The following is a 9219-nucleotide window of genomic DNA, read 5'->3' as shown; positions in this document are numbered from 1 at the left end:
CGGGCACGGTGGCACACACTTGTAATCCCAGCGTTTGGGAAGCTGAGACCAGAGGATGGTGGTTCATGGCCAGCCTCAGGTACTTAGTGGGGCCCTCAGCAATTTAGTGAGACCCTGTTTCAAAACAAAGAACAAAATAGGGCTGGGGGTGTAGCTTGGAGGTAGAATGCCCCTGGGTTCAAAAAAAAAAAAAATCTTTATGTGTGTGTGTGTGTGGGGGGGGTTTACTGAAGATTGAATCCAATTAGGGTTGTACCGCTGAGCTACGCCCCCAATCCTTTTTATTAAGCAGGGTCTCACAAAGCCGATGAGCATCTGGTTACCTGCTGAGGCTAGCCTCCAACCTATGACCCTCCTGTCTCAGGCTCCCAAGTACTGGGATTACAGGTGTGCTCCACGGGCCAGGCTCATCAATGCTATTTACATCCCTTATCGCAGAAACAGACTTAGACTTAGGCTTCCTAAGCCATTAGCGTTGTCCCCATACTAGAAAACCGGTCCAAGCACACGCAAGCTTTATCCACTGCCCTCTTCCTGCCGGGAGCCCCAGATGCTCACCATCTAGTGGGGTCTTCTGAGAGGACATGCGGCCTGAACGGGGTTTCTCTTGGGGTGTCTGACTTCCCGCTCTCGGATCTGCAGCAGCCTCTAGCCTGCCCTCCCACGGGGTCCCCAGGGCTGCACCTTCTGGCAGCAGCGCTCCTCCTCCGCCCAGCTCCAAAGGCTCCCCCGACTGGCTCGCAGGGTGCTCCCTATGTCCTTCCCTTCCCGCCAGGCCATTCCCCGAGATCGCGTTCACTCCTACAGACCTTTCTGGGCCCCTCGGGATGTTCGGTCCGCTCTGCCCTCTCGCTCCTCGCCTCAAGGTTACACGTCCTCCCGCCCGCGCCATGCGTCCTCCCCGCGAAAACCCCAGCTGCTGGATGACTGGCGATGTGAGACCCTAGCCGCCCTCGCTCAGATCCCCCAGACCTCGGAACTCACCGTGCACATCCCGAAAGTCTCGGGGAGCCACCACGACCGGAAGAGAACGTCAGCACCCGAAAGAACGGAAATAAGCCGGGGCCGGAAGCCCGGGGGCGCCCGCTGCCTTGTGGGAGTTGTAGTTCTGAGATAAGCCCCGCCTTCCCCTCTGTAGGGCCCGCCAGCCCCAGCGCCTGAGCACTTCCCAGGCAGGAGACAGAAGCTTTCAAGCGAGGCTGACCAGCGCCTGAGTAGGTGGTCTGGTAGGCCAGCCAACCTAGAGATTTGGGTCATTGTCAAAAACCTCCAGGGTACCCAAACGTGATGGCGCACGTTTATAATACCAGTACTTGGGAGACAGGAGGATCATAGGTTCTCTGTCAGCCTCCGCTGCTTAGTGAGACCCTAGGTAATTTAGAAAGACTCTGTTTCTAAATAGCCGGGCATGGTGGCGCACGCTTGTAATCCCTGTGCTTGGGAGGCTGAGACAGGAGGATCGCACAGGTTTGAAGCCAGCTTCAGCTACTTAGTGAGGCTCTCAGCAACTTAGTGAGACCCTGTTTCCAAATAAAGTTTAAAATAGGTCCGGGAGTATAACCCAGAGGTTGAAAAGCCCCTGGGTTCCACCCCAGTACCATATAAATAAATAAATAAATAAATAAATAAATAAAAAGATTAGCTGGGTGTGGTGGCGCACACTTGTAAACCAAGAGAATCTTGGTTAGAGAACAGCCTCAGCTGTTACTTAGTGAGGCCCTTTGCAACTCAGTGAGACCCTGTTTCAAAATAAATAATAAAAAATAGGGCTGGGGGTGTAGCTCAGACATAGAGTGCCCTTGGGTTCCATCCCCAACAAATAAGTAAATAAGTAAATAAATAAGTAAATAAATAGACTAAAAACTAGGGCTAAGAGGCCAGGTATAGTGGTGTATACTTGTAATCCCAGCATTCCGGAGGTGGAGACTGGAGGATCGTTGTTTGTGGACAGCCTCAGCTACTTAGCAAGGTCCTTCACAACTCAGTAAGACCCTGTTTCAAAATAAAGAATAAAATAGGGCTGGGAGTGTGGGAGTGTCGCTTAGAGGTAGAATGCCCCTAGGTATCATCCCCAGTACCGTACTGTGGAGAGAGAGAGAGAGAGAGAGAGAGAGAGAGAGAGAGAGAGAGAGAGAGACAGAGAGAGAGAGAGAGAGAGAGAGAGAGATAATATAAAGGGACTGGGAATGTAGCTCAAGGGAGAATGTCCCTGGGTCCATTCCCCCCAAAAAAACCTCCTTTGTGGGTGTGGCAGAGTTCCAGCTACTTGGGAGGCTGAAGCTGGAGAATCACTTAAATTTGAGAATATAAAGCCAACTTTAGCAACCTGAAGAGATTCCCCCTCTCAAAAAACATAGGAGCCAGGCGTGGTGGCACACACTTGTCATCCCAGCATTTGGGAGGCTGAGACAGGAGGATCGAGGTTCGTGGACAGCCTCAGCTACTTAGTGAGGCCCTCTGCAACTCAGTGAGACCCTGTTTCAAAATAAAGAATAAAAAAATCTGTCTGGGGTATAGGTTGGAGGTAGAATGCCCCTGGGTTCCATCCCCAGTACTGCACAAAAATAAATAAGTAAATAAATAAATAAATAACTTTTTTTTTGTATGTATGGTGCTGGGGATGGAACCCAAGGGCATTCTACCTTCAAGCTACACCCCAGCCCCATTTTTTTATTCTTTTTTTTGTGTGTGGGGGTGGGGATGGAACCCAGGGAAATTCGACCTCTGAGTTAAACCCCCTGCCCTATTTTTTAGTCTTTAGTTTTGAAACAAGGTCTCACTGAGTTGCGGAGGGCCTCACTAAGTAGCTGAGGCTGTCCGCGAACCGTGATCCTCCTGTCTCAGCCTCCTGAATGCTAGGATTACACGGTGGGCCACCACGCCCGGCTTCATTTCCAGGATTTGACCACCATCTCCTTTCCTGGTGAGAGTTAGAAGGAGCACATTGAGTAGGTCCACTCCACACCTGCATCCTTATTCCCACCCCACAGGGGAGCCCTCCTTGAACCCCGGGCCCCGCCCTCCTGTTGCTATGACAACCACTTCTATGAGGACATGGGGACTGAAGGATTGTGAGCGGATGGTGAGGAAGGGGATGCACAGAGGCTCTTTGCACCAGTGGCCACAGACTCTTCAGATAATGAAGAAGACAGGGGATGGGTCTTGGGTGAGCGGGCTGGCTAAGGGACACTGCCGGGAGCCAGGGCCAGGGGACCCTGAAGTTCTGCTCCCACTCAACTGACCTGTCCTTCTCCCCCTAGGAGACCAGAGAAACCGGGGGGGCTTCAGGGCCAGAACGCCCCTCCTGCAGCACCTATGCTACGTCTTTGTCATCCGTCTTCAGCCTCAGCAAGGAGCTGGGCTACCAGGGGAGCCAGGAACTGTCCAGCGTGAGTGTCCCCTGGGCCTCTGTCACTCCTCTGAGGTCGCCTACACCCTGCTCTGTGAATAGTCCAGTCACTGACCTTCCTGCCACTAAAGGACCTTGGCCATTCTCCGTGCCTTCTCCGTGGACTTCCAATTCACATATTTACTAATATGGTTCAAGCTGGGCAAGGTGGCGCACGCTTGTCATCCCAGCATTTGGGAGGCTGAGACTGAGGATCCGGGTTCACAGCCAGCCTCAGCTACTTAGTGAGGCCCTTTGCAACTCAGTGAGACCCTGTTTCCAAACAAATAATAAAAAATAGGGCAGGGAGTGTAGCTCAGAGGCAGAATGCCCTGGGTTCTATCCCCAGTACTGGAAAAAAAAGAATATATATATGGTTGGAAGTGACTCCTTCCCGGAAAATATATCAATGGTAGTAGTCATCACAGCTTACATTTACTGAGCACATACTGTAAGCCATTTATTTATTTATTTATTTATTTATTTATTTTTGTGGTACTAGGGATGGAACCCAAAGGGCATTCTAACTCCAAGCTACATGCACAGCCAATTTTTTTATTTATTTGGTACTGGGAATGGAACCCAGGGGCATTCTACTTCCAAGCTACACCCCCAGCCTTATATTTTATTCTTTTATTTGGAAACAGAGTCTCACTGAGTTGCAGAGAGCTTCACTAAGTATCTGAGGCTGTCCGTGATCCGCTATCTTCTTGTCTCAGCCTCCTGAATGCTGGGTTTACCAGCGTGCACGCCGGGCTTCTTTGTTTGTTTGTTTTTTTGTGGGACTGGAGGTGCACCCCAGAGGCCTTCTACCTCCGGGCTGTACTCCCAGACCTATTTTATATTTTATTTGAAAACAGGGTCTCACTAAGTTGTTGAGAGCCTCACTAAGTAGCTGAGGCTGACTTCGAACCTGTGCCACCATCCTCCTGTCTCAGCCTCCCACGCCCGGCACCACCTGGCTTCTTTTTTTTTTTTTTTTTTTGGGTCCAGGGATGGAACCCAGAGGCATTTGACCTCCGAGATACACCCCTGCTCAATTTTTTATTCTTTATTTTGAAACCAGGTCTCACTGAGTTGCAGAGAGCCTACCTAAGTAGATAAGGATGTCCGCGAACCGTGGTCCTCCAGCCTCAGCCTCAGCCTCAGCCTCCCGAATCCTGGGGTGACAAGCGTGTGCCCCCACGCCAGGCTGCCCAGCTTCTTTTGTAACTTTTTTTTTTTTGGTGGTACTGGGGGTAGAACCCAGAGGCTTTCTACCTCTGGACTATACTCCCAGACCTTTTTTATATTTTATTTGGAAACAGGGTCTCACTAGGTTGCTGAGAGCCTCACTAAGTAGCTGAGGCTGGCTTCGAACCTGTGCGATCCTCCTGTCTCAGCCTCCCAAGTGCGGGGATTACAAGCGTGTGCCACCACGCCCGGCTGCCCAGCTTCTTAAGTAACTTTGAATGGAGGTCTGCTCCTGCTGGCACGGCCTTCTAGCATCTGCCCTTGTCCTCGGCTCTTCTCTGCCGGCTCCAGGCCTCTGACCCAAAGCCCCGTTATCTGTGGGGGGGGCACACTTTCATCCCTTGCTCTTGTACCCTCAAGGAAGACAACGCTGACCTTAACAGGTTCAAGAGGAGAAAGCGAAATAAGATGGCTGTTCTCCGGATGAAGAGAAATGAAATGCAGGAGGAGGACGATGAGGAGGGCACGGGGCCCCCTTCTGCCTCGCAGCCCCCTCGGTTTGTTCGGAAGCAAAGGACAGTCTCAGGAAGCCCCCAGCTGGCACCCCAGGAGGAAGTGCCCGTGGTGGCCAGCAGCTCGAGCTCATCCTCCCGAGGGTCCCAGCTGTCTTGCTGGAGTCTCGCCACCTTCCGTTACTACCTGTGCAGCTGTTGCGTGGAAGGAGACGGGGCTCCGCGCTCCAGGGGAAATAGGAGCCCCAGACATCCCGAGGCGCCACTGATGGGTGCTGGCCCCAAGCCCCCAGGGGCTCCGCAGGGCACTCCCAGGGAAGATCTGGGCCAGAAGCACAGGGGACAGTGATTCTTCGGCATGTAAATAAAGCAAATTTTTTATTTTTGTGAATGGCATATGTGACTGTGATGATGCCAGCCAGATTTTTATCATTTATTTTTGCGGTACTAAGGATGGAACCCAAGGGGCATTCTACCTCATGAGCTATACCCTCAGCTCTATTTTTCATTCTTTTTTTTGAAACAGAGTCTCAGTAAGTTGCTGAGCCTCATTAAGTAGCTGAGGCTGGCTTGGAACCTGTGCGATCCTCCTGTCTCAGCCTCCCAAGTACTGGGATTACAAGCGCGCGCCATCACACCCAGCTTCAGATTTATTTTTAGTGTGTATGTGTGTGTGTGTGTAAGTATTGGGGAATGAATCGAGGGGTGTTCTACCTCTGAGCTACACCCCCAGACTATTTATTTATTATTTATTTTGTGGTACTGAGGATGTAACCCAGGGGCATTCAACCTCTGAGCTACACCCCAAGCCCTGTTTTTTATTCTTTATTTTATTTTATTGCAGTACTGGGGATAGAACCCAGGGGCATTCTATCTCTGAGCTACACCCCCCAGCCCTACTTTTTATTCTTTATTTTGAAACAGGATCTTACTGAGTTGTAAAGGGCCTCACTAAGTAGCTGAGGCTGGCCGCGAACCATGATCCTCCTGTCTCAGCCTCCCAAACGCTGGGATTACAAGCGTGGGCCACCATGCTCAGCTTTCTTTTTATTTACTTAATTAACTAATTAATTTATTTTTCAGTAATGGGGACTGAACTCAGGAACATTCTACCTCAAAGATACACACAGAGTCCGTGTGTGTGTGTGTGTGTGTGTGTGTGTGTGTGTGTGTGTGTGTGGTATTAGGGCTGGAATCTAGGGGCATTCTACAGAACTTCAAGCTACACTCTAAACCCCCCCCCCTTTATTTGCGGATATGGGGATGGAACCCAGGGGTATTCAACCTCCGAGCTACACCCCCTGCCCTATTTTTTATTCTTTATTTTGAAACAGGCTCTCACTAAGTTGCGGAGGGCCTCCGTAGCTGAGGCTGTCCACGAACTGCGATCCCCTGGCCTCAGCCTTCCGAATGCTGGGATTACAATCATGCACCACTGCGCCTGGCTCCTTTTTATTTCTTATTTCAAAACAGGTTCTCACTAAGTTGCCGAGGCTGGCTGCGAACCTGCAATCCTCCTGTCTCAGGCTCCCAAGTACTAGGATTACAGGTGTGTGCCACCATGTCTGGCCAGAAAGCATTTTTATTTATTTATTTTTATTTATTTGTTTGTTTGTTTCAGTACTGGGGATGAAACCAGGGGCATTCTAAGCCCAGCTTCAGAAAGCATTTTTTAAATTGTGGTTGCCTGCTGAGCATGGTGGTGCAGGTTTGTAATCCCAGCATTTGGGAGGCTGAGACAGGAGAATTATGGTTCGCAGACAGCCTCAGCTATTACTTAGTGGGGCCCTTTGCAACTCAGTGAGCCCTGTTTCAAAGTAAAGAGTAAAAAATAGGGTAGGGGTATACCTCAGCGGTAGAATGTGCCTGGGTTCCATCCCCAGTACCAAAAAAGGAAAAAAAGGAAAAAAAAATGTGGTTGCCAAAGCCAGGCATGGTGGCACGTGCTTAAGATCCCAGTAACTGGAATGATGAGACAGTAGGATCACTGGTTCAAATCTAGCCACAGTAAATTAATGAGGCTTTTAGCAACCTAGTGAGAACCTGTTTCAAAATAAGAAATAAAATCAGGCTGGGGGTGTAGCTTGAATGTAAAATGCCTCTGGGTTCAATTCCCAGTGTCACACACACACACACACACACACACACACACACACACACACAATTGTGGTTGCCTTAGAAAGCTGAGAAAGATCACAGATTGTAGGTTCAAGACCAGCACAGGGTAATTTAGCAAGACCCTATTTCAAATTTAAAATAAAAGAGGGGTTGGTAGTACATACCTGCAATCCCAATATTTGGGAGGCTGAGACATGAGGATCATGGTTTGCAGACAATTTCATCTACTTGGCCCTTTGCAACTCAGAGAGACCCTGTTTCAATATAAAGAATAAAAAATAGGCCTGGCATGGTGGCACATGCTTGGAATTCCAGTACTGGGGAGGCTGAGACAGGAAGATCCGAGGGGCATTCTACCTCCAAGCTACACCCCCAGCCCTATTTTTTTTTTCTTTATTTTGAAACAGGGTCTCACTGAGTTGCAAAGGGCCTAAGTAGCTGAGGCTATCGTGAACCGCGATCCTCCTGTCTCAGCCTCCAGAATGCTGGGATGACAAGCGTGTGCCACCATATCCAGCTAACCTCAATTGTTCTTAACATCTGTGCTATCTAACCCGGTTTCAAATCCCTTTAGACACCCCATGTCCCCCTCCTGCTCAGTGTAACCAACACCTCTTCAGCTGGCCTCCTCTCCCGCAGAAAGCAAACGCTAACACATTGTCACAATGAAGACCACACAATTTATTTACAAAGGCCAGTGTGGGAGCGGGGTGGGGAGGTGGGCGGGAGAGGACAGGCATCTTCCCTGGGCTGTGGGGGACTCTTTCCCACTGGGAGTGATGTTCTGTTCCTCTAGTCTCCACCTTCTCAGCCAAGGGCATCCTTGGGCCGGCCAGGCCACCAGCAGAGGGAGGTGATCAGAACTTCTGCAGGCTCCAGCAGGGCAAAGTCCCCTCTCCCTCCTCACACAGAGCCTCCCAGCCTGGAGGGAGAAGCCTCTCTGCTGCTCAGGGTAGCAACAGGTTGGGACATGCCGAGGGCACCCATTGATGGCTTCCAGGGTGCCACGGGTCACCTGCCTCCAGAGGCCCGGGCTCCTTGGTGTCTAGACTGGCTCTCTTACTCACCTGTCTCCAGTGAGAGGATACTAGAACCAGAAATCGACCAAGAACCCCCCTGGACCCGATTCGCGCGTGCGCATGCGCACACACCATCTCCCTGCTGAGACGGCTCCTAGCCCCCGTGTCTTTTGGGAGGAGCTCAATTATTGGGCCTGGGAGACACGGCGGGCTGTGGGTTCACGGATAGTCTGTCTGTGTCAGAGGAAGCGAAGCAGTGCGGCTCCTTGTGGGTCATACAGCCTAGCCCTGGCCCTCTGCCAGTGAGCGCCTGCTTCTCCTCTGCCACGCCTTGGCCTGCGTCCTCTTGCCCAAGGGTGATCAGTGCTTCCATACCCTAACTACCAACACCAAATTCAAGCCTTTGGCCCAGGCTGTCTCCCCCACGCCCTTCTTCCATGACATCTCCATCCCTCCTCTTCCACAGCCGTCTCCACTGGGCTGGCCCGGGGTTCATTTCTTCCTGTCCCGAGCGCTGTGTCTCCTCTCCCTTTTTGGACAGGGAGAACGCGCATCTTCCTCCTGGCCCTGAAGTCCCAACAGAGCCCAAGAAAAAAGCGCTGGGTGAACTGCCTGGACTAGGGAGGAGGAAGAGGATCCCAGCATCTCCCCAGCCCCTCCACTTCTGAGTGGGAAATGCTGCAGCACTGGGCCTGGGAGGAGAATGACCAAAAGCTAGAGACCCCGAGCAGTAGCGATGGAAGCCGGCCGGGGATCAGGGAGCTGGGCTCGCCTTTGACTCTGCAGTCCCACCGAGATGTCTGAAAACCCAACAGCGCGGCCCCAGGAGGACCGGAGAGAAGGCTGTTAGAGATGGCAGTGAAACCCAAATTCTCGGTCAGAGCTACCGGGCTGGGGCCCGTGCCTCTAAGCTCGCTCTGCTGTTTGGAGAGGGCAAGGAAGAAGACGGCGGGGGGAGGGGGGGCTGGAGGAGGAACCAAGGTCTGGTGCTGAGTCAGGGAGCTCCGAG

The sequence above is a fragment of the Muscardinus avellanarius genome (genome assembly GCF_963383645.1).
Source record: "Muscardinus avellanarius genome assembly, chromosome: 3".
NCBI classification, from domain to species: domain Eukaryota; kingdom Metazoa; phylum Chordata; class Mammalia; order Rodentia; family Gliridae; genus Muscardinus; species Muscardinus avellanarius.
The sequence above is the reverse complement of the archived record's forward strand: the minus strand, read 5'-3'. Positions refer to the sequence as shown.